The sequence below is a fragment of the Zonotrichia leucophrys genome, chromosome 1 (assembly GCF_028769735.1).
Source record: "Zonotrichia leucophrys gambelii isolate GWCS_2022_RI chromosome 1, RI_Zleu_2.0, whole genome shotgun sequence".
Lineage (NCBI taxonomy): Eukaryota > Metazoa > Chordata > Aves > Passeriformes > Passerellidae > Zonotrichia > Zonotrichia leucophrys.
In genome coordinates this window covers 19,377,688-19,401,238 of record NC_088169.1, presented here as the reverse complement: position 1 = coordinate 19,401,238, position 23,551 = coordinate 19,377,688, and the positions used below count along the sequence as shown (strand labels likewise).

Sequence of the window (23,551 nt, the reverse complement as noted above, 5' to 3'; positions counted from 1 at the left end):
TCAATTTTTCACAACATTTTTATTGATTGAATACAGAAGTAGGAAAAAGATGAGGGCCATTAAAAACTGGGAGTTTTAGAGTTATATTTTAATAATATGTATTTCTGGTGGTTTTGTTTGTAAGCCTAAACAATCTGTATGTCTAAATATAACATGAATTGTAATGTGACTCTCTCCATAAGGTAATACTCGAAACAGGAACCTCCATCCCACAGTTACTCCTGCACCATCTCCCTCTGCCTCCCCACAAAATACCTATTTGCAGCAGATCCTCTTTCTCAGTCTCACTGGAAAGGGCAGGAATGCCAGGTCACTTAGCCTTTCTGATGTTGAGAGGATAGATAATTTTCCGCTTCCATTGAGAAGCATGCACAGGATGGGCATGAGATGAGTAGCAATGAGTATAAATTGATGCAGATACTAAGACAGGTGACTAAGAAAGGTATCCTCCTTGGTTTGTTGATTTGTTTCTTGCTAACAAGAAGGTCTCATGAGTGAATGAGTGATTGGGGGACATTTTGGACCATGAAGCAGCTGAATTTAAAATATCTAGTGACAGGAGGAAAATAGCCAGCAAAATTCTGAATGTGAGAATACTAGACTTCAGGCTGCTCAGGGAAGTAGTTTGTAAGGCCCCTTGAGAAAATGGTTTTGAAGATGCTGGGATCTACCACTGTGGTCAAAATTTGAACACCACCTTCTGAGCATGGGAGCATGTAATTCCAAAATGCTGGAAGTCAAACTGGTGAGGCAGAAGACTGGCTTGGCTGACCAGGGACCTTTCTCTGGAGCTAAGGCAGATAAAAGAAAGTGTATGGCCAGTGAAAGCAAGGCTGAGTGACTTGGGAGGATGTTTTGGTTTAACCCCAACTAGCAACTAAGCACTACACAATCACTCACTCACTTCTCCCCATCCTGGTGGGATGGGGAGGATGAATCAGAAAAGAAATGTAGCACTTGCTGGTTGAGATAAGGACAGTTGAGTAGTGGAAATGAAGTAAAATATAGTTCTGCAACAACAAAAATAGTAAGAAAAAAGGAAGAGAGAGAGACAGAGGGGGAGAAAGAAAACCCATGAATGACAAGTGATGCACAATTAATAGCTCACCACCTGCTTACTGATGCACAACCCATCTCCAAACCACAATCAGATCCCTTTCTGTGTTACTCCACCATTTAATATACTAGGTATGAAATTCTATGGCACAAGATATCCCTTTGGCCAGTTCAGGTCAGCTGTCACAGCTGTGCCCCCTCACTTGGGCAATTCTCTCTGGCAGAGCTTGGAACTTGCTTGCCTGGTTGGTATAGCTGTGTCCAAATTACAAACTACTGAAGAGTTCTGAGGTTTCTGTACATCAGGGTGTTGTGATAATATAGCTTGTTATTTGGTGTGAGGTCATTTAGGAGGAGGAACTATGGATTTTTGGCCAATTTAAAAGCGGACTTCTACAGTGACATTAACAAATCTATGTGTCATTCTCCCTTCAGAGGTGAGATCATAGATTTTATGAATATCTCATCCTAATGCAGGATTTTAAGAGGATGCAACATGCAAATATTTTAATTGCAACCCAAAAGTATGATTTTTCTCCTTTAACTCTGTAGGTGTTTGCATTGAGAACACTTTCAAGAAGGCTAGGTGGCTGCTGCTTCAGGCTTCCATGTGCAGCAAGTTGATCTTGAATAACCACGTCACATGGACATCAAAGTATCTGATGTACTATAAACACCCACTGTGATGACCAAAGAATGCTCTGCATCAATTGCTACTTCCTTACAGAAATTGTAACAGGCCATGGCTAGATTTGGTATTTTGGTATGTGGCCTGGAAGAACCACACATGGAATAGAAGAAGCAGAAAGAGGATAAAGGAAGAAGAATACTGGTGAATTAATTGAATTTTTACCATTATTTTGGAATTGGCAGAAAAAATGTGCTCTTTACATTATTTTTATTAGTGTGACACAAAAATAGGAATTACTGAAAGGTGGTAAGAAACATCTATACTTACAGCACAGATTTATATGACTGTAAAATCCTCTCTGATCTCCCTGTTTTTAAGAACTGACATATGAGGAACTTGTAGGTGCCTCCTCTGTGAGAAAAGTTTATAATTGAAGGAACTTCTGAAATCAAAGGAAGTCTGATTTCAACATAGCTTGTTTAGTCTCTTGTTCTGCAATAAAATTGGGTGCTATGTAGCAAACATTCCATAAAGGAACTTTATAACAGCATCTCTAAAAACACACTGTGTAGTAGATCACATTGGGGTTCAATAGGCCCTCTAGAACTGTGAACTTAAGTTTTGTCTTCTGGCTAACGCTGACTTTTCATTTCCTCAATCTTGTTCTGAAAGTATCAGCCTGTAGAAATTAACCCTATTGTTCATTTGAAAAAAAAAAAACAGCCAACAGGCCAAATTTCTCCATTTACTATGAAGATATTCAGATAATTTTGATTATAATTACTCTCAGTTGCCTCTGGATGAACTCCACTGAACATCTATGGAAGTTATTCTCATATTTTGGGAAGACAGATTTTGTGTCCAAATACAAAAGACACATTAATCTATTATCTCTAGAAGTATAAGTGATAAAAATAAAGCACAGAGAAGTCAAATAGTTTCTACTAAATCCATATGCTGCTGCTGAAATTAAAATGGTAATCTGGATATCCAGCTTCTAAAAGGAATTTGTGTGCATTCTTTAGTTTATAAGCACTTAGAGGTTATTATACATGGGATTATTTAATTAAAAAAATAGCCAAAATGGAGAATCAAATGTGTATCTGGTGAGAAATCTTTAATTTGGGTGTGTGAAGTATGAGACAGCCCTACTAAGTTCTGAAAACTAAGGTGGTTAGGGTGATTTTCTTTGGTGAGACAGTATCTTTGTTCAAGACATTGGGTCCCCAACTAAAGAAGTGTACCAGAATAGACACAGATCAAAATCTATGGCCTTATCTCTCTTTGTTTTCTTTCCTTTATTTTTTCTGCATACTTCTAAGGGCAACATTTTAAGCAAAACCATCTCTAGGTAACTTGATTTTTTTTAAAGATAAACTCCCATAAAATAAAAACCATCTTTGCAGATGAGAATTCAGAAACATATGAGGAAATAAAGTTTCAGTCTTTTTCTATCAATGACATTATTGAAAGAGTGATAATAGACTTACATAATTCTGGAAAAGCTGGCAAGCTGTAAAATGGAAGGTTTCCACTTTTAGTTTCTAAATATTTTTCTGAATATTTTCTTTCATTTTACAAGCTAAGTTCTAGTCACACTGTCTTAGCTATGCGGTTTTTCTATGTCATACTCCCCACAGTAATATCTGCAACTCTGGTATCATACATGTTATCAGTATTTTATTAAGATTCCTCAAGAGTGAGAAGGTCTGAAAGTATGTGTTACCTAAAAACACACAAGCCCAGTCTTGTATTTTCCAACAGATAGAGTTGAACTTTGAAGGATATCTCTAAGTTTTGTAAAGGTTAGCAACTAGCTTGAAAGAAAGAGGAACCTAAGAGCACAAAAGAAACATAATTTCTCAAAGCCCTATGCTATTGTTAGGAACAAAACAAATTAATTGACAATTCCAGTCTGGCACAGTCCTTAAAAATTTTCTTGTATTAGTAATTTTACATACAATGAGTGATTACTAATGTAAAATGAGAAAAAAAATTTAATTCTCTTGGATAGGCCAGTTCTTCTTTCCAAAAGAAAAATAAAAGCTCTCCTTTTCTACTATCTTAAGGAAAAGCACTTCAAACTAGTGTGGGTGTTAACAGGGCTGGAGGACCAGCAAGGGAGAAGAGCAGATGCTCCAATTGCCCACTCTGTGGGCAGCTGGCCTGCAAGCCAAAATTGAGAAGGAGAAGCTCAGCGTGTCAAACCCCAAATCCTGCCACAAGCACTCCTCTTAACTGGGAGGAGCCAGGCCCAGGGAGTTCCAGTTCCTTCCTTCAGTGTGATCCTGCACTGAGGGCTGGGTGCTAGAAAAGGATAGTGTCAATGGCTCCACCTTGTCCAGCTCTCCAGTTCAGGCTGTCCTTTCATGAGACAACCTGATGCAGACTCACAAATGCTCTCTAATATTGTTTCCTTGGGAAAAATAAAGCTCACAGCTTTGGCCTTCAGGCGCAATCATGTTCTCATACCTATTTACACATTTTTTTTCTGATTCCGCTACAGGGCAGAGAGCTCAGACAGGACTTTAAAGGCAAATTTGGCATAACAGAGCCTAAGCCTTGTTGGCAATCCTCCTAACTAATCCTCTTGGTCTGGAGGTAGAGTTGACATTTCACTAAGTGTAAGCTTGAGAAGGATGACCAGAGACAGTGATTGAAGGACAAGAGATTCTCCAGACCCAAAGACCACTTAAATGAAAGCTAAACTAATCAGGATAGCACACAAAGATACCTCATTGCCTTGTGAATTTTTTAGGGTTTTTTTCCCTCTAATTTCTGAGTCTTCCTGTATGTATCCTTAACTCTGATCTTTTGTGACTTGTTATATACTGAATATTGTTCAGGGGAAAAATAGTCTAAAATTGTATTAACTCCTGTTCATAAATTCCTGATAGCTAAAATAATTTATAGCTTCTGTCTCCTTCTCTCTCTATCCCTCTATGTCTTGTCTCTCCATGGCAATATATTGTCATGCAGAGCACAGTAGCTGTTGCGCTGTAGTTATACAATGCAGCTGTTTTTCAGAATATGAAAATTTCTTGTAGTGTAAATGAATGGAAAATGCATGTTGGCTAAATGAAACATTACAAATTGGAGCATGAGATTAAGGGATTGGATGCACCCTTGGCAAATTTTCAGATGTCAGCAATCTGAGTGGTGCAGTTGGTGCTCCTGAAGTTGGATTCAACCAGAAGACCTGGGCAGGCTCAAGAAATGAGCCTGTGGGAATATCTTGCTCCTGAAGAACAGGATTCATCCAGAAGACCTGGGCAGGCTCAAGAAATGAGCCTGTGGGAATATCTTGATGCTTAGTAAGATCAAATGTAAGGTGCTGCATCGGGTCAGGGCAACCCTCAGTACCAACACAGGCTGGGGGATAAACAGATGGAGAGCAGCCCTGCCAAGAAGGACTTGGGGGTGCTGGTGGATGAGAGCCTTGACATGACCTGGCCATGCAGACTCCTACAGGCTGGCTTGTGCTTGGCAAACTGACCAGCCCCTGGGCTGACTGACAGGGGCTTTGCCCAGTCACATCTCTCCCAAGGCTGCAGACGCTTCACTGGCCAGAGCCTGAAGGGGTGTAGATATCAAACCAATGAAAATATCCAGACTGGGCTTTTCAAGAGCCCTTTATAAGGAAGGGCTTGAGATCAAACTCTCTCTGTTGCCATGTGAACATTGGGGTGAGTGGTCTCTTTGTCTCCAACCCACTAACCCCCTAAACTGATGTTACAGACTTTCAACCCAGAAAACAAACACGTCCTGTGCTGTAGCCAAAGCAGTGTAGCCAGCAGGGTGAGGGAGCGGATTCTGCCCCTCTGCTCCACTCTGGTGAGAGCCCACCCAGAGCACTGCATCCAGCTCTGGCATCCCCAGCATGGGAAGGACCTGCTAGAGCAAGTCCAGAGGAGGCCACCAAGACAATCAGAGGGATGGAGCACCTCTCCTATGAGGAAACGCTGAAAGAATTGGGATTTCTCAGCATGGAGGAGAGGCGGCTTTGGGGTGACGTGATTGTGACCTTTGAGGATCTGAATGGAGCCTACGAGAAGGATGAAGAGGAGCCTTTCATAGGGGTGTGTAGTAACAGGACAAGTGAGAGTGTCTTCAATCTGAAAGTAGATTTACATTAGCTAATAGGAACCCTCACCCATTCTGTGAGCGTGGTGAGACACTGGAACAGGTTACCCAGAGCAGCTGTGGATGCCCCATCCCTGGAAGTGTTCAAGGCCCTGAGGAACTTGGTCTAGTGGAAGGTGCCCGTGCCCATGGCAGGAGGTTGGAACTATTTTATCTATAAGGCTCCTTCCAACTCAAGCCATTCTATTCCATGATTGGAAGACTGGAATCTGAGTTTGATGTATTAAGTTATTGAGGAAGACTATTGTTGAGAGAGTTAATTCTTCCTGAATCCTCACATTCCTGTCTGCTCATCACCACATACCTGCCCACCCATCACTTGGTCATAACAATTCTTATTTTTCAACACATTTTTTTGTTCTCCTTCCTTATTTCACTTTCACCTTGTATTTTATGAGGGAACTTTTTCTGCAGAGCAAATGAGCTGACTCAACATTGATCTCAAATGTCAATATTCTCATTATTCATTATGTTTTGTTCTCATTTTAGATGACAAAATACCTCAAGCTAGCTATCCAGTATGAGATATTTTCTGTGCATATGCATTAAATAAAAGCACATCCAGGAAACACTTCATGTCAGCCTGTAGTGATGCTGATGACACACACCTGTATTGCACATTCAGACACATTTCTTCATCTAACTCCAGTAAAACCACTGCATTAGCTGCCAGAATTTCTTTCTCATTTCTGCAAGTAAACGGTCTCTCCTTCAGCACAAATTCATATTTAAACTCTTTTTCTTAATTATGTAAGTGGTTTGAGTAATTTTTCATTTGCATGGTTATATGTCACAGTGTTGTGTAAGAATACCTATGCTATAAAATTGCTTTATGTTTCGGGTTTGTTGCTGCATGTGATCCAGCTGTTAGTGTAAATAAATTTTGAATTATCAGTGTAGAAAAATTCATAACATTTTCATCATTTAAGCTTCCCCTTCAGGCTAATTTTTAACCTACAGCAGAGGATTTGAAGGTTTCTAACAGCTAATGCCAACACTTTCTACATGTTCTACTCATGTGAAGGTGTTTGCCCTGAAGAAAATGACCAGAGTGCAATCTAATTTCACCTTGGTCACTTTAATACAGAATATGAGCACAGTGCTTGATCTGTACTACAGGATTAATACCTTATTTTAGTATGTGAAAAGTAGAATCAACAAACTTTGACTTCAAGTCAGACCATGGGACGACTAAAGAAACAGTGATCCTAAAAGCATGACTTTTTTAGAGGATTTTAGCAGTTTTGAGAAACTTTGGATTTTGATACTGGACTGAAATTGGCACATTAAATGCAAAGAATGTCACCAGGAGATGTCTTCAGCCTATGCATAGATTAAATGCAATTTTCTCAAGTTTGAAAAAGTTGAAGGAATTACATCTTAATGGCAATGATTAATGGAGACAGTACCTAGAGGCTTTCCACCTACTTTACCTGATTAGGTCTCATGCCCATCAGCATCTTTTCCATTACAACACCTTTTCAGTCTTGAAGGAAACTGGTGGGAGTTAGAACTGGGACTTTAGTGAACCCGATGGAAAACATCTTTCTGCAGAACTTGGGCAGTCCTGCTGTCACCAGCCTGACCATATTGTTACTGTCTCCCACTAACCGGGCCTGGGTGGGAGCCTCCCTGCCTGTGTCTGTCCAGCACCTTGATCTAAGTGCCTCAATTGCACTTCTCCACTTGAACTTTGCTCTGGGAAATCTTGTGTTCAAATACATCCTTACAAAAGAAGACTCTAATTCTGACTCCACAAAATACCTGCTGTATGCTTTCAAAACCTGCCAGAGCTGTGAGTGAATCCCTTCTGCATCTGATTTCCTCAGGCAGGTCATAGCCTCTGGAGAGGTTGTACAGAGTTCATCTGCTCTGGAAGAGCAGGATTTATTTTTCAATTACCAGAGGCAAATTCAGTCACGGCATTGAAACCATTCTCAACACTTACAATCCCTAAAATCTTTGTATATATAAGAAGTCATCATTCTGTTATAACATATGTCTAAGAGCAAACCAAAGAATGTACAAACTTCTATTCACTCTTAGGAGTGAATGCTAGATGTTCTTGATAAAGTTGCAAGCTTTAGAAAAGCTGACATGTCTATTTTCAAGTAATTTAATAACCTCATAGATCTATCACTGAAAGAAAATTAGATATTTGCATAAAGGAAACTGTATTTTTTTCTTAAATATATGAGGGAAAGGCAACTTGACAGATTACCTTTCCAGCTGAAAGCAGAAAACCAAGTATCACAACATCACTGGCATGTTCTGATCAGAGTTTCTGCAATCAGTTCTCCTCTGCCAGCAGAGATGATGCTGGAAATAGGTTTTCAATCACATTAGTGACATTGTGGGTAAGATTTCATAGCAATGAGCTTGGGGCAGACATTAGGTCTGATACAGAGCAGTTCTGTACACAGTATTCCTCTTTTACCATCACAGGTTTAAGCTTTTAAATACAGCATTATGTCTTCTCCTTTGCAGACCAATCATGCACCTTTACACTTGCTTTCAATTTATCATCCTTCCCCTCTCTCTAACACTACAAAATTATAAAGTAACTGGCTCCTGTGTTTTGGGTTTTGATACCATCTTCCTTTTAATCTTTTTTTTTCTGCCCAATTCAAACATTTTCCAGTCACTTACCCTTAAAAAACCCAACCAAAAAAACAATTAAAAAAAATTACAAAACAAAACCAAAAGTCAACCCAACAAAAAAACTTGTCCCCTTATTTATTCATTTGGCTTGATACAGTTAGGTTTTAATTAATGTATTTTGTTTGGTGCCTAGGACAGCCAGAAAAGGAGATTTTGACATAAACTCCTTGTCATCAGGTATTTTGATATATTGGGAAATATTTACTGAAGGCAGCTTTTATAAATTCTACAGTGTTGAGGAGATCAAATACTTGCACATGATTTCCATGGACATGATGTTTGCTGCAGGAACTTGGAATAGATTTTCAGTCACCCTACTCCAGTTATTGAGGCTACAAGTAAGTGGCATAAATGTTTATTCCATTTGCAACAAGTTGGAATAATTCACTATTGGCTTAGATATTTTTAAAAGATGTAACAGCATTTAAAAGGTATGGACAAAACAATTCTAAGTTTTAAAACAGTATCTTTCTTTTTGTATTGAACAGATACTGTGAAAAGGAGAAGGACAAGTGTTCAACTTCCCATGCATTGCTGCTAACATTTCCATCCCTTTTTTTTTTTTTTGGTAATGCCTTGAGGGAACAATTCAAATCACAGGAACAGAGACAGCAAAGGGCAGGAAAGAAGTGTGCAACATTAATCTCAACTGAATCCTAATAAAGTCAATAGTAATTTCTCTGTGACTACAATGGCTTTGAATCAGGTCCTCAGGGGTAGCTTTGTAAAGTAAGGCAGGTGCCAGCATTTTTGTAGATCCCACTTGATACCTATCTGCATGTTTAGACAGATGAATGTAGTGAAATTCTGCACTATCAGATATCCTTATATCTCAGACAAGGTCAACTTTATCTGCTATTGCAGTCAGCATTACAACTTTCTGAAGGTTATATAAAGTGATTATGAGAAGCCATTAAATTCTTCCCTGAAAGTGAGAAGGCAAATAGTACTCTTTAACCACCCATCACTATTTCTACATGAAAGGCAAAGGCAAGTCAGGCATTTCAAAGCACTTGGAAATAGAAATTTTGCTGAGCAGGTGTCTCTGCATGTGTGAGTGTGAGATTGTGTGGGGAGGGAGAGCTGGGTGGTGTGAGAAAGCTTCTAGGAGAAGCCTACAAAAGCAGCAAGGGCAACATTGTGGGATGGGAAAAGAGTCAGAAAGAGTCTTTGCAGTCCCTGGCCAAGAGAACTCCTTGGCCAGGAACTCCTTTTCTCCTTGTACTGAGAAAGTAAAAACTTTTACTGTGGCTGAGACAACTTTTGTTGTGGGCAAGAAAATAATAACTTGTCCATTCTTATGAACAAAAGCTTGCAGAGCAATCAGAGCAAGAAAAATGCAGGTTCTCTAGTTATCTGGAGTAATCTACAAAGCTTTAATCTCTGGCTGGCTGCTTGCATTAAGAATTGCATGCAGTGTGCCAATGCAGTGTCTATTTGTCCCATCCATTCCTCTTCTAGCAGCTGCTGTGTCTTTATCTGTGATACAGTTACAGTACACTTTACTTTTTTTTCTGAGTCACTTATTGTCATTTTCTTTTAGCCTTGGTGTTCTTTGTACAGCTAATCTGTCCAATTCCTAGATCTTTACTGAAGCATTTGTTTTTAAGGTCATTTAGACACTTGCTTCTGCCTTCAGTGTGTTCCCAACATCTACATTTGAACAGAGGACATGGAGGCATGTTCTGAGAGCCACACTTTGGTCTGCAGAATGGCTTTCTCTTCATGGCAATTCCACAGCCATATCCTGAATGCATTAGGAGGAGTAAAGATTTGGGTGCACACTACATCTGCACACCACTGGGTTCCCACTGTGAGGACCTCTGGAACTGCAGGCAGGGATGGTTGGTGCTCTCCAGCGGGTTCCCAGAGCTGGAAGAGAAAAGTACATGACACATTATGAAGCACACCTCTTCCTGGGACACATATGGTCTAGGCTTTTGGTGATGAAAATTTGTTTAAGATGCTGAAGGTCAAGTACTGCTTTGGTACTTGATGACTTTCTTTGCTTCAGATGCCTGCCCTGACATCCTCCTTGCTTGGCATCCTCCTGTGAGTTAGTGAGATGCCATTGTCTGGATGTCATTGTCCCCTACTGTGGTACAGAGGGAGCAGTTGCTCAGGTCCATTTTTGGAGGATATTATATTGGCAGTATCTTTGTCCAGTTTTTGTAGGGAGGGACAGTCTTCAAAGCTTTTGTTTAGTGATTTGGAAGGCTACAGCTGACAGTATCCTTTTAGTATTCTGGTACAGTTTTTCTGGCTTCCCATACTTGTTTCATATAATTTTAATTTCTTTTTTTTTTTTTATTGTAATAATGTCAATGTCTGACAGTGGGATTTTGCATGAGTGTATGGTTGACAGGAGAGTTTCATTAGCTCATTTATGCAAGTTCCCATTTACTTTAACTGTTCAAGCAGAACCTTGGCATAAAACTTTGATGAGGTTCATGATTTTTGCTGGCATGCAATAGACCTTCAAGATGTTCCAAAGTGAATTGCACTGGCATCTGTCAAATGCTTCCATAAGCCCAGATAAATTTAAGGCTCTAAACACTGTTTGAAATCTGCCTCTAATTGAACTAAGCTCCACAATTTCTGGATTTTAAATCTGCTGTCAGTTTTTTTCTTTATTTAAAACCTGCCATAGTTAAGGGCATGCAATGTCTGCACTGTTTGGGCTATCATTTCTAGTTCCATCTCATAGCTCATGTCCATGAAACCCAGGATCACTTGTAAATTGCAGATGTATGGGTCACATGAGGAATTTCCTGCTTTAGCCTGGCATATATTTTCCCAATGCAAATGATGAATACTTGTCAAAATAGGGAAGAGAAGACAAGCTCAGAAATATTATTTAATTACTTTGTAGCAGAATTTGCAATACTTACCTCAAACCCAGAAAAAAATGCAGAAGTCAGCTCAAGATAAAAATCTCCTAGATTCCTTTTTATTTTCTGCTTAAAGCCCTGCTGCTGTGACACTCCTGTTGCCATAAACATGCCCCTCACATAAGGCAATCCTTAAACCCATTTTCATCCAACTGCAACTCATGTTCAAACCTGTTTGATTACATCAGGAACACAAAATATTTTTAATAGTATGAAAATACTGTCCTGTGCCCATGGAGAGCAGATAAGTGCTAAGACTCCTCCCTCTGAGTGCAAATACAGTGAAACTGCTTTGAGATTCTGTTTCAGTGTGACTTCCCTAATGTTTTCTGAACTGAAAATGTATTGGAGTGAGCCTGGTTACTGTAGCAGCTGAGTTTCTGGTTAAGTATTCAGAATTTCCAACTGCACATCAGGTTAATGAATCTTGTTCACTAAGCTAGAAGATGCTGAAGATGAAAATTTGAATGAGTGAAAACATTTTGTTGTGGCAGTTTTGAAATTAAACATTTTAATTTTTCATCTTGAAAATGTTTGTACAGAATGGGAAAGTAAACAACTCCCACTGCTGTTACCGATCCAGTAAATATGTCATATTAGATTACTCAGTACAAAGGAGAGAAGTAGCTGCTCAGGAAGAATTCAGAATATTCTGTACCCTTCTCTTCTGAGAGCTGAGTGTTGTCATATCCATGAGCTGAGAACTACATTCCTGTCCCCACAACTCAGCTCTCTCATCAGCTCTGTTACTGACTTCAAGTGCTGAGCCTGGACTTAAATAAGGGGAAGTGCATCTTTTCCTGCCTCTGTTAAGCAGCAAGTTTGAGTCAGCCAGAATACCTTTTTGGTGAAAAGAATCAACTGCTCAAAGAGTTAAGTCTGCCCTTCTACATGAAAATTTGAATAACTTCTTGTATGTTAATGATTTCTTTTAGGCAACTGTCATTCTTCTTTTAGGAAAAATAAAAGTGTACCATCCCACAAAGAACAGCACAACTCCCTCTTTGCCATCCACGTGGAGCTTGAGTCACTGAGTGTGACAAATCACCCCAGGAGGGATTTGCAAGAACAACTCTTCCTCCTTAAGACAGCTCTGTGACTATCAGGTGGGAAGGATGCTGTAGCCAGAGGAAAAAAAAGAAAATTCTACCATCACACCCATCACACTGCTTTTCTAAAATGCAGTCAGAGTGCAGCAAGTGCATAGAAGCAAAGAGACAAAAACATGACACTGCAGAGATTCTTACTCCCTGATGGCCTTGGAGAGGAGTTCATCACAGAGATGGTCTGTCAGCTCAGGAAATGTGCATCCCTGTACAAGATGTCTTTCCTTCAAAATCTGAGATGCCAGAGATGCATTTGACAGTGGGGAGAGATTAATTTGGGTCTCTTTGCTGAATTTGGTGCTAACATTAAATGCAGTTTAAATGCCCACTCATTATGCTGCTCCCTCTGAAAAGTAAATTTATGTACCTTGAAAATACTTACAAGTATTCACGTCCAAAGAGTGATCCTTTAAATCATCTCAGGTTCCTCTGATCTACAAAAAGATTAGAAATATCAAAATAGTATGAAATACTACTCAGTTCTATCTGGTAATAGAAAGAGCTACAATTTATGTTACAAAACTTTCTACACAAAGTTGCATTCTCTATCTCTTTAACAAAATTTAAATATTTGAATTTTTTATGTTTATTATGCTAAATATGGGTGTGATCTGATGAAGTCTATCTCTCAGACTTTTTAAACTTCTGATTTCAATCTGGACAAACCCAAGGACTCAGAATGTATGCCAGTATTTCTGGTGTTTCTAATCATGGGGTGAACAACTATCAGAGAATATTTTCACTCTGTTTCCACCAAAGCAGGTAACATGATGTGGAAGTCCCTTGGTAGCTACAGTTCCAGAAAGTTTTGCACTTTCTTAAACATTTGGAGCAAGTCCTATTAGTGACTGATGTCCAATTCAGCTAAATAAAATGCCATGTCCTTGAAATAAATGAATAAGATAAAGCTTAGAAAATTTCGCTGGAGACAATACCTTAATTACTGCTCTTATATCCAGCAGATAGACATCATTGCTCAGATTAGACATGCAGCTGAACATTTTTAGGGCAAAAAAAACCCTAATATGCCCATTTCTTTTCACAGGTTATATCTGCAACAGCATATTTCTTTAGATATAGAGCAACTAAAATTGAAAGCAAACCTTTGCAACCTCTCCCCCTCCTCTGACTGGCTGTGCTTTGGTTCATCATGTGGAATGCTCTTGAAATACATCCTCTGGTTTCCTCTTAGCTGAAACAAAGCTGGAAGACAATATGCAGCATCACAGATAATGCCCATTCATTCAGTCTAAGGACCAGATTATGATATCTCTCTAAAGTAAATTAGTCTGAAAAACACATAATTTTTCTTTCATCAGACTGTGCCAATGTCACTGATTAAGTCAGTATAAGCCATGTCAAATACTGCCCCCAAAACCATCCCAGGATAATATTTGTTTCTTTAATGCCATTTATTTAACCTTGGGAGAGGAAAACTTATTAAACCCATAAACAACTAGAATCCATGATATTTATAAAGTAGCTATGTTTTTCTTGTGACCTTTTCATAAATGCATTCTTTGTATAATTAAAAATTATCTAGAATGTGATTATTAGCCCCAAAGAACAAAATTATCATATTACAGGTTTTATTAATGGGCCATTCATCTAGCTGTTCTCTCTTGATAAAATCTATTTTTCCCTTGAAATAAATTGTCTGCCTCCAAGCCTATCTGTTCTGCTTGCTCTTCATGATCCTCACGGACCAGAGATCTTTCATTACCCCAGAAAACTACCATGTACTTTAGAAGCAGAAATCATCAGTTTCTTCACAGTCTTTCACTGATGCGTGAAGGTTTTAACAATAATTGGAAATAAATGATAATGCAGTCACTTTGATGTTTACCTATATTCATACCAAAGCAGTTTCTGATGACATCTTTCAGAAGTTCACAAATCCTAAAGAACATAATGTGTCAAGTCATTCCTATCTCATTTGTCTTTTTTTTCTTCATCTTAACAGGATTAAGGAAATTATATCTCAGTAACAAACTCCACAAAGTATCAGGGGTTTTCATCTTCCATTGCAGCACTAGGACTAAATGTTAACAGTGCTGTTCCCACTACCAGGAGTTTGCTCTGACAATTCTATTTACAGAACATTTATATTCTATTTATTGCTCTTACAGAACTGTATGAGCCAGAACTGCTACTAAAGCAATCCCCATGAAAAGAAATTTGGTTCAGGAGATGGGGCTTTTGCAGCTCTCACTGACTGAGCCATTCTTTCTTCTTCTGCAGCTTTACCAGAGCATCTCTCCATCTGCTCTCCTCAGGAACCCAATGTTACCTTTGCTTAACTGCATAAAGACCAGTCATGGATGGGATTTAAATATGCTTTTTAATATGGAATCTTTTCATTCAAGCAGGCATTATCTGAGATGGTGTAATGCTCATTTTGTATGTGAGCCCTGTATGGGTAACACCTCCATCCAAACACTTGGTAGATTTGCAAAACCTTTAACAAATTAAACACTTGAATTATTACCAGCCCTTTCCCAACTGTTGTTTCTGCCATCTGGATTCATAGCTTGCCCCAGTGAACTGTTTTACAACTTACATTTAATTATTTCAGGAAAGAAACTACTTTTGAAAAATTCTTGCAGAGTTTGACCTTTCTGCATAATGTTATCTTTAAATTTTGAGGAAAAAATTAGGCTGATGGTATCTAAACCTTGCACAGTCTTTTTCTTCTGTAGTATTTCAAAATGAGTAAGTCTACCATTTGGTTTGAAGACCTATCTGAAAATATCTCAAAAACTATTTCCCTAAAATAGTCAGCTTTTTTTTTTCAACCTTAACTTCATTATTTTTCAAAAATGTTAATAATCTCACAGAAATTAATTTTCAAGGGGTCACATTGAGGGCAAGATAAGCCTGCTCTGTTAGACTGCCTTGGTGAAAACATGACTATTTGACCCTTTCAGGTACCCCTTCAGGTACTCTTTCAGCTAGGAGAAATCATGGACTATTTATTTTAAGTGCACTCAGACCCTAACCTAGAAAAACACTGGATCTGAGCTTCAAAAGCCTCACATTCATTAACTCAGAGCAGTTAATAAGCTTTGGGGAGAATACCTGATTGAATTTCTCTATGAATTACAGCAGTCAGGTTGTGAACAGCAACAAATTCCATCTGTGTGATTTCAAATATTTAAATCTGTCTATCAAACAGTATATTGGATTTTACTTTTAGTTTTGCAGTACAAAAAAAAATTTAAAATCTGGAACTACTCAAATGAGCCACAATAGGCAGGACTCACATCTCAGTTGCCATTTACTGAGAAGATCCTTTTCCTGAAGATTTCTAGCTTGTGTTGGAATGCATTTTCTACATGTAGAGACAACCATCTAAGCGATAATCCTCCCGAGGTATCACTGTTCTAAGGAAACTGTTTTAAAATTTTATGGATCAACAGATACATATGGGAAAGACATGCATTTTTAAAGAATGTCCACAACCTAACATATGTTGGCATATCCCACATGAAACAGGAAACAATTCCCACTGAAGGAGACTTACTGTGCCAGGTGTGAGCACCAACAAAGTGAAAGCGTTTGCCTTAACACCCTTCAGTGCACTAACTTGTGTGCAGCCAAATGAGCAGAATTTTGGCCTTATTATGGCTGCTGATGCTTCTGGAGATTCTTGGCTCACTTCACTGATAAGGCTAGGCAGGATTTTAGAGACTGATGCAGGATGTGCTGTTGAAATTGGATGTCCTTTGTACCTTGAGCTGAGTTTTGGCATGCTAAGAGAGCTGGGCAACCTGCAGGGCTTGAAAAAACATGCAGTGAAAAGGCAAATGGACAAAATTGTGTCTTCATCAGATGTACAGAGCCTGCTACCCCCTTTATACCACAGGCAACAACAACCCTGGGGGCCATACAGGGCAGGCTGTTGCACTTGGAGGAGAGCACAATCCAGCTCAGCTGAGCAGGGCAGGCCTGTGCTGAGCCTGCTGTACCACACATGGCTTGGCTTTAGGGCTGTGCCTCATGCCCTACCATACAATAAATGCAGCCAACCTAAGTCTAAAACCAAAGAGTCTGTAGGCAGCACCTCTTTGTCACCAGCCATGATGCTGAAAGAATGTGCCTGACTTTGTCTTGAAGTGAAGCAGCATGTTTTCCTAAAACATTCTCTTTTTTCCCCATAGTAAATAAGACAGATAGAGTTGCTTTGCTTCTAAGAAAATCCTATAAAAATTGTGAAGATGACTGCTGGTGGAACTCAGATGGAAGTCTGAGTAGGGTGCCATGGCATGGCAGGGGTCTACCTTACATTGTATCATTAGGGGCTCCCAGCATCAGAGGGAGCATAAGATAAATTGCTATCCCTTTTGTGGGATGTTAATAACATGGTTAACTTTCCTGATAGCACTTTTGCCTTTCTTTCTAGGATCAAGAAACAACCAGCAGCTCCTGGTACCAAACTATCTGATCTGGTCTACACAGATTCATAGGATTTCTTTCTTACTGCTATTAGCATTATTTTGATAGAAATCACAAACCATTTTCCAGGATGCCCTCTATGCCTATTGCTCCTGCCCAGCAAAAGGCCTGGCTGTGTGTCCATGGCCACAGAAAACACTCCTGATGACACAGGTATTGTGCAGGACACCCAAGAGGCAGCACTGAGTGACCAGAAGGCACCAAACTCTGCAATCTGACCAGGAGGGAAGGGGAAGAAGTGAGTCCTGCTGTGCCCAGGGAAGGTCCTGGGGCCCAGGTGCAGCTGGCCAGCAGCTGGTACAGCATGACCAGGCAAAAGAAAAGCAATTCTTGCCTGCATGTTTGGGACAGCACAGACAGATGCTGCTCACAAGATATGCAGAGAAGGGCATACCCTTAAGCTTCAAAGAGATTTCTGCTTTTAAGAGTGTTTACTGGTAATGTGCAGGACATTTTTTTGCCTCTTTCCAAGTGACCCAGGAGTACTTGTGAGGTCTCTCTCTGCTTTGCCTTAATCATCTGGGCAATGCAGATAATGAGAATTGCTTTACAAATCATTTTGCATCTGTAAAGTGCTTTGAGATAATGAGATGAAAGACACAGGGAGCCTCATCTTGTAAAGAGGAGATCTGTCAGGATCTCCCAGAACAGTGCCCAGTTAATATTCAAGCAAGTGATATATGGCTATTGAACATTTCAGGTGATTACAGCTTTCTCACAGTGGCTGCAAGCAATTATTGAGAACATTTTCCCTCCCTGCAGGCTTTGGTATTCAGCCAGATCAGTTTTGCTTGTCTCTCTTCCCTTAGTGAAACTATCATAGATGTTGGCTTACTGATACCCAGGCACAAAAATAGCTAATTACTGCCATCCCACCTGAGGAGAATGCTCCAAGGCACCTGGGCATTTAAATCCCAAAATACAATGATCTCTAAGGCTTTATTTTGCAAATATATGCATTTACATAAATATCTGGCTATGGGAGATAATTCACAGCCTTCATCCAGGTTTCTCTTAATGGGCATAGGACAGAGAATGGCAACTTAAGGTGGAGTTAACTCAGATAGCACATTGAGAGGAGGCATCCTGTGCCAAGCAGTAGGAGATGTAGCTGGTGAGACAGGCCAGCTGCAGTCCTGTCCACCTCCTGCCATTTGTGCATCTAACCACCAATCTGAGCACAGGTTGGGGTGTTTATGTCCACTGAGCTGAATATGATGGGATTGATCCTTCTCCTCAATGGCACTGGCAAAAAGAAATGAAAATTTTATTTTTCTTCTTCTTTAATTAGAGGGTTGGATTATGGTTATTGAATTGCAGTTGGTCACTTCAGAGTTTCGGTTTTTTGGGTATTTTTTTGGTTTGGTTTTTTTTTTTTTTTTTTTTTTTTGGTGGGGGGGTGGTGTTTCATTCTTGGTCTCTCTACTCTCCTAAGAGCCTGTTGCAAATCCTAGGACTTGTGTATGTGTCTAAGTTACCAGTTGTGTGTAGCAGAGTGGAAGAGACACTCAGGTTTTATTCAAATTCAGGCTGAAATCTGAGTGCAGCTTGCCCCACCGGGGAGCAAATTATTGCCCTGGTTATCAGGGAGGGAAGGAAATAAATATGCACAGCAGAAAAACCTTGCACACACCCTACTGTCAGGGTGGTCCCAGTGTATTTCATGCAGTTTTTGGGTGTGAGGTAAACATCTGGAGGCTGGACAGTTGTATCTCTGTATCTTTTATGAGATGTTTTACAGACATCAGAGTGAGATGCATCCTTGCTGATGGTCTCACTAATGATAGAGCCATTCTCAGAGTGAGTGCTATGAAAATAACTTCATAACATCTAACATAATCATAAGCAATATAATTTCCCAAATGCTATCAAAATTGACACTGGAAAAAATTTCAGCCATCTAAGCATCTGAGCACTTTCTTTCTCTAAATGGCCTGTCCAGGGAAAGAAAAAGAACAGAAGCTGGTAAGCCTTTCCGAGGCTAGAAGGAATGAATTATGCAGCAGTAATTATTAACAAAGCTATAAGAATCGTACATAAAATAAATAAAATGTATTTATTTCAAAATCATGCTTATTTGTTATCTTATTGTCACCATTGGCCTGGAGAATAATATTTTAAACCATCACTGAAGTTTCTAGAGGTGTCCATCATGAACTCTATTTTTAAGACCTATGAGAGCAATAGACGCAAATGTTCCCATCCATGATAAAAGCTTGCGACTGGAGTTTATTGTGCCATAAATATGTATATAAATATTAAGGCTACGATGCAGAAAGCATGCAGTTGTGTGGGCACCATGCTCAGATAATTGCCTCTCCTTTGTACTTTTCCACCTGAAGAGGTCACCAGCTTTGTGATCTATTCTGGCATAACAACTCATTGTGTGGCTGTGTCCCTCTTGGTCATCTTTTGTCATTAGAACTTATATTCCTACCCCAGATAAGTACAGAAATTACTCTATTAAAATCATTGTGACTTCCAATTAGTCCAGAGAGGATGCTAGAAAAAACACAGATCACTTCTGTTTATGTACTGGCCCCTCTGTGTCAGTTTATCAGTAGATGACAGCTTTCAGTTTTGCCATTATTATACACAGATTATTTTTTTTATGTCAGAGTGATAAAGAGAATGAGTAATTTTATTTTTTAAAACACAAAAATTCTGCCAGGGATTTCAGAAATTAGAGGCTGAGTTTGCCCTTTCTTAACACAGATTACTATTCAGGATGGCTTTGTGTATGTGTCATTGCAATCAATCTCACAGGTTCTGACTGAAAAATCATTGTTTTTCTAGAAAAAATGCTTTTAAAAATGTATGCTTTAGTATTGTACAAGCTGGGATTGCCTTATGAAGTCTCCCAGGTAACCCTGTAGTGATGAAAAATAGGAACTTTCCAATGTTTCTTAAAAGTGTATTTGTTTGGACAAACAGTCATTTTAATGAAATACTGAGGGCTACCAGTAACCCTGTTTTAGTGATATTTTTTATCTTTATTCTAGACTATTATAATATTATATATTAATATTTTAGTAAATATATTTATATGTTTGCTTGTGCTTGGTGTTTAAAAAAACCAAGTTTTATTGCATTTTAATTGTAGAGAACAATTTTGGTTTTCTTTGGTCAGACCAGTTCAACAGCTATCATGTTGCCACTTAATCAGAATTTTAATACCTACCTTTTGATAATAATCCTTTCACCTCTTTTGTGTCACATTCTTCCCTTCTTGTCTTGTTTATATGTTTCCCTATCTGAATATTGTTTACAACATTGTAATAGCTTCTTCCTAATCATATGCTTGTATTATTTTGCATAATAATGTCGTTAATTTTTTTATTTTGCTTTTTCTTTCCTTATAAATATTATTGTGCTTCAAAATATTATTTTAGTTTTGAGACTGGTCCATCTCATTATGATACTTAAGCTTCCTTCCAAAGAAAAAAAGGAAAGAAACAAAGTTGAGAACAGAAATAAAGATGTCTGAGTGCTTCTGCTACAAGCTTGATCTCCCACATTCAATCTGAGCCTTCTTCCTGTCTTCACCTGTCTCTGGAGTACAAATACACTCCCTTATGCAAATATATTAAAATAACAAAAGTCTGAACAGCCTTTCAGAGAGATTTCTAGCATTTTCATCTACCATGAACTACACACCCTTTTTCTATTAAGTGGTCTCTGTTTTCTATGCTGTTGGTATTTATTTAGAGAGGCATCTAATTTCTCTACAAAAACAATGAAAGTCCAGAAGAACTTCACAATCCTTGCTGGGGACAGTCCCTCCATGAATTCAAATTTAATTGCTTATCTGTTAAATGTTTTTTAATAGCAAAACCAAGGTATATTAATGTCATAGAAAAAAAAGTCCATGAATGCACTGTGTATTCATGTTATGGATTTTTAAAAGCTAGTTTTAAGTATCTGTTAAAAGAAAATTAAAAGTATTTTTTAGAGGAAACCTGAATGCCTCAGTCACAAGTCTGTTATTAATTGTACTTTGTATTTCCAAAATTCTTGCTGATTCCAAGAATCCAAATGCTGCCACTTACCCTTGTAATGAACAATTCCTCTGTCATTCTTGGCTGTAGTGTACATCACCTGAAAGAACACATTGAGATGCAAATGAACTGAAACTCTCAGAAAACTGCAAGAACAGAAGATTGTTTTCAGGGCCTGAACAAGCAGATGAAAATGAATCTACATGGGAATCACTAAACAAAGGCAATTGAAATTCCTCATGATTTATGCAAGAAAATGGTGGAAACTGAAGATGAATCTTTTGCTAGCTTTGCAAATCCTAGGGAATTGCTGGCTGATGAAAACAATTTACGTAAAGTACCAGCTGGCCTTCCATTTCCTTCAACTACTCTGTATTTGACAAATAATTGCACATTTTTCATCAGCAACATTTCTTTCAGTACTTACACAACAGCAGAAGCATTTGAAGGAGAATCAGCTTTACAATAATCCCAGAACAAAAGAAACCAAAAATTTCAACGTCCCCCAAAAATAACAAAACCCTCTGAAATTCCTCCCAACCTTTTCCTCATACAGCATTGCTCCTTCCACAGCTTACATGCTCAGGACCAGCCCCCCTGGGCAGTGCAGTGTTTGGTGTCAGCATCAGGGTGAGGATGCTGCAGCCCTATCCTTGCTGACACCTGTTATTATATTTCTAGAGTCCCATACTTTCTGTGTGGTTTTCTCACTCACAGCTCTTTACAGCAGTGTTGTTCCTGCTTCTTTATCAGGGCTTCTCCAAGGCTCTCCCTGACCAGCCGGCCCACCCCCTTTTATCCCAGTTATCTTCATTAGCCACAGCTGCAACCCAATTAAGGGCATCACAGCTGCAGCCCATCTAGAACAACTAGGATCGGGGCAAGGCCACTTATACAATACATAGACTTTACCGAGACTCATAGGCCACTTATACAATACATACTAAGATTCAATGGCCACCTATATTTCCCCCTTTTAACAATTATACAGTTACAATACATATAACCCACCATGATTCAAAGGCCATGTTCCTTCACAGCTCTTGGCTGTCTTAACCTCTACAGCTCTCAGACTGCCACAGCTCTCGGCTGTCTATCTTCTACAGCTCTTCAGGCTGCATATTCCTCCACAGATCTCAGGCTGCATATTTCTATCACATCAGGGTCACCACTTGTTGTTATCATACTTCTAGAGTCCCATACCTTCTGGGTGGTTTTCTCACTCACAGCTCTTCAAAGCAGTGTTGTTCCTGCTTCTTCATCAAGGCTCTCCCTGACCAGCCAGCCCAACCCCTTTTATCCCAGTTATCTTCACTAGCCACAGCTGCCACCCAATTAAGGACATCACAGCTGCAGCCCATCTAGAACAACTAGGATTGGGGCAAGGCCACTTATACAATACATAGATTTTACCGAGACTCATAGGCCATTTATACAATACATAATATTTTACTATGGCTCAAAGGCCACCTATACAACGCATACAAGATTCAATGGCCGCCTATAGACACCCAGGACACAGCTGGCATGGAAACCTCCCTCTAACTACAGCTACCAGCTGGCTTTACATCTAAAACCGCTGTTCTGGAATTCAGCTACTCAACAAAAGATAATGACCTGGGGTGAGCTTCTATTCTGTCTTATTTATAGCTTCTTGACTAATCTTTTAATCACAGAAGAGAAATGCACACTCAGGAGCATAAACATGTGTAACTCCTGCAACCTGCTTCCCTCCAGGATCTGTAGGGAAGAGGTTTCATGTTCAAGGACTTTATGATGAACACCTTAAGCCTTTCAGAAATCTGAAAAATCTTCCTAACTGCAGTTTTGGAGTCATATTTATCACACAATTTAATCTCAGTCTTTCACTAAGTTAAGCACAATTTCTTTGTCTGGCAGCAGAATATCACCTTTATTACAGGGTAGTGACAACAATCCTATTAGTAGGGAATCAGTCAAAACCTGACACAGGCTGGAGTAAATAATATGCCCTTGCCAGAAGATAAGTCAAGCAATGATATATATTTGCTAAAAATTCATTGCAACATCTTTGATAAACCCTTCAAAGTTCAAACAGTGCTTTTTTTTTTTTTTCACTGTCAGAGATTTGAAGGTGTTTAAAGGATATTGTGTTTGAATTTGTCTTTGATAGCATTAACTAGGCTCTGAATTATATCAGTTTTATCTTCCAACCTAATCTGAATTATTTCTACAGTCATATAGTGGACTTTGTTTCATTATGTTTTTCATGAATCACCTACTTTAGGGGCATTAAACCATAGTGAAAAAAAGCAGGACTTTATTGTGACAAGGAGATGGACGAGTTGAGTTTTCTATATCTATCTTTATTTAAGACCTTGGAAAAAACAAAACAGGATTTAAGATTTAGGAAGATCTACCTCAACTGTATGCACATGAATAAGGAGGTACCCAAAGGACAAAATGATGGTGGAAGTTCTCACACTCTTCTTGGAAATCAAGAGTGGATGTGTCCCTGAAGTGCTATACAGTGATGTCCCTGGCACTTACAAGAAAGGAAGAACTGGTCAAGGATGTGAAGGTCAGGGGCAGCCTTGGTTTCCATGACCATGAGATGGTGGAGATCAGGAT

At 39.1% G+C, this 23,551-nt stretch overlaps 1 long non-coding RNA gene across 1 annotated transcript; it reads right to left on the bottom strand.

The window, feature by feature from the left end:
* Positions 1-8,830: 8,830 nt before the first annotated feature.
* On the bottom strand, positions 8,831-22,214 carry LOC135445918 (uncharacterized). The gene is made up of 5 exons (XR_010439638.1): positions 22,145-22,214; positions 20,993-21,041; positions 13,592-13,691; positions 12,871-12,922; positions 8,831-10,363 (listed from the first exon to the last, which is right to left on the bottom strand). It is a non-coding gene; the product is annotated as an uncharacterized LOC135445918 (long non-coding RNA).
* Positions 22,215-23,551: the final 1,337 nt, after the last annotated feature.